This window comes from Tachypleus tridentatus, chromosome 13 (genome assembly GCF_004210375.1).
Source record: "Tachypleus tridentatus isolate NWPU-2018 chromosome 13, ASM421037v1, whole genome shotgun sequence".
NCBI classification, from domain to species: Eukaryota; Metazoa; Arthropoda; class Merostomata; order Xiphosura; family Limulidae; genus Tachypleus; species Tachypleus tridentatus.
The window spans coordinates 1702019-1705069 of NC_134837.1; positions in this window are offsets into that span (position 1 = coordinate 1702019).

A 3051-nucleotide genomic window follows, 5' to 3' on the forward strand; every position below is an offset into this window, starting at 1 on the left:
AAAGCATGTTTTACAACAATGGCATGGCCTGAAATGGCTAATCGTGTTAAGACGTACGACTCGTAATCTGAGGGTCGCGGGTTCGCATCCCCGTCGCGCTAAACATGCTTGCCCTTTCAGCCGTAGGAGTGTTATAATGTGACGGTCAATCGTTGGTAAAAGAGTAGTTCAAGAGTTGGCGGTGGGTGGTGATGACTAGCTGCCTTCCCTCTTGTCTTACACTGCTAAATTAGGGATGGCTAGCACAGATAGCCTTCGAGTAGCTTTGTGCGAAATTCAAAACAAACAAACAACAATGGTTTGTACTTTTCCAAACTTCGCAACCCAAAACGACATTTATTTCTGGACAACCTGATATAATAAGTTTATTCGTAGGATATAAAAGTAACTGATAGGATGAAAAATACTAACAGTTATAACACAATTATTCCTTGGCTATAAAATAATTAATAGTTATAATAGGGTTCTCGTAAGATGATAATGACTATAATCATGATGTACTAAAAACACGTAGGTCCAAGAAGTCTTGATAAAACTGAAATAGAAACCCTTGTAACCCTAGCGCTTTTGAAAGGTGGACCTTTCTTCTTCTGGGGCAATCTGGAAATGACCAGTATAATTGATGGAGTGATATATAAAGATTTAGTTTAGTAACATCATAGAAACATATTGGATTACCAAGCTAAACACTGTTCAACGTTTCTGAATTAATCTAGATCCAGGAATCAGTGATCTCCGGTCATTAGTTTCATCTGTCAGAAAAATAACTTTATTCTTCTTCACTTTTTTTTAATGAAATAATTATTGTTTTTAAATTGATATATATAAACACTATCTTTATAAATCACTCTCCAGGTGTTATCTATACTTGATTTGTATAAACATGTCTTTATTAATCACTCTCCAGGGGTTATCTGTACTTGATTTATGTAAACATATCTTTATAAATCACTCTCCAAGTGTTATCTATACTTGATTTATATAAACATATCTTTATAAATCACTCTCCAGGTGTTATCTATACTTGATTTTGTATAAACATGTCTTTATTAATCACTCTCCAGGGGTTATCTGTACTTGATTTATGTAAACATATCTTTATAAATCACTCTCCAAGTGTTATCTATACTTGATTTATATAAACATATCTTTATAAATCACTCTCCAGGTGTTATCTATACTTGATTTATATAAACATGTCTTTATTAATCACTCTCCAGGTGTTATCCATAGTTGGATTTATGTAAACATATTCTACAAATCACTTCAGGTGTTATCTATAATTTGATTTATATAAACATATCTTTATAAATCACTCCAGGTGTTATCTATACTTGATTTATATAAACATGTCTCTTATTAATCACCTTGTGGTGTTATCTATATTTGATTTATATAAACATATCTTTATAAATCACTCTCCAGGTGTTATCTATACTTGATTTGTATAAACATATCTTTATTAATCACTCTCCAGGTGTTATCTATACTTGATTTATATAAACATATCTTTATTAATCACTCTCCAGGTGTTATCTATACTTGATTTATATAAACATATCTTTATTAATCACTCTCCAGGTGTTATCTATACTTGATTTATATAAACATATCTTTATTAATCACTCTCCAGGTGTTATCTATACTTGATTTATATAAACATATCTTTATAAATCACTCTCCAGGTGTTATCTATACTTGATTTATATAAACATATCTTTATAAATCACTCTCAGGTGTTATCTATACTTGATTTATATAAACATATCTTTATTAATCACTCTCAGGTGTTATCTATACTTGATTTATATAAACATATCTTTATTAATCACTCTCCAGGTGTTATCTATACTGTTATCTATACATATCTTTGTATAAGCATATCTTTTGATTTATATAAACATATCTCTCTCAGGTGTTATCTATACTTGATTTATATAAACATATCTTTATTAATCACTCTCCAGGTGTTATCTATACTTGATTTATATAAACATATCTTTATTAATCACTCTCCAGGTGTTATCTGTACTTGATTTATATAAACATATCTTTATTAATCGGGCCCGGCATGGCCTAGCGCGTTAAGGCGTGCACTTCGTAATCTGAGGGTCGCGGGTTCGCGCCGACTCGCGCCAATCATGCTCGCCCTCCCAGCCGTGAGGGCGTTATAATATGACGGTCAATCCCACTATTCGTTGGTAAAAGAGTAGCCCAAGAGTTGGCGGTGGGTGGTGATGACTAGCTGCCTTCCCTCTAGTCTTACACTACTAAATTAGGGACGGCTAGCACAGATAGCCCTCGAGTAGCTTTGTGCGAAATTCCAAAACAAACAAACAAACAAACTTTATTAATCAATCTTCAGGTGTTATCCATACTTGATTTATATACTGAGATGTCATCGTTATGGTTCAGAATATTTTGAAAACAATTTATGTTTGATACTATAATATAGAGTCAGTACTTTACAACGGATAATTATAATAATTGACAAAATAATGAAAAATGAGTCTCACACTCATTTGTAAACGAAACTAAATCAGAACGAAAGATTGTGAAAATACTTTAAAACACCTAGTGTAATAATGTTGTGGAGCATTTCTATACATTAAACAGAAAACACAATAAGAATGACGTTGAAATCCCACTATTCGGTTAATAAGAGTTGTTCAAGAGGTGGTGGAAGACGATGTTGACTAGTGTATCATATCAAAACTAGAAACAGTTCATTCTAGTTTAAAATTATGTGTAGTTTTTATTTCTATACGAGATAACAAAAGTTACCGAACTTTCTCAACAAGAAACTAAAATGTAAAAGTGTAATTCTTACACTCGTGAACACATGGTTTTCATGTGTCACCTGTTGGTTAACTGTAATTATAACTTATTTTGTCAGTACAAATACTCTATCTATCTATCTTTAAAATGTGTCAGCTGTTTATATGTTTCCTTCATTACGTTATACAGGAGACATTTTGTTTAGTTTGGAAGATGTTATACAAGACATTTAAACATTCTTACATGTATACTTGTTTACATTTAGTTAAATAT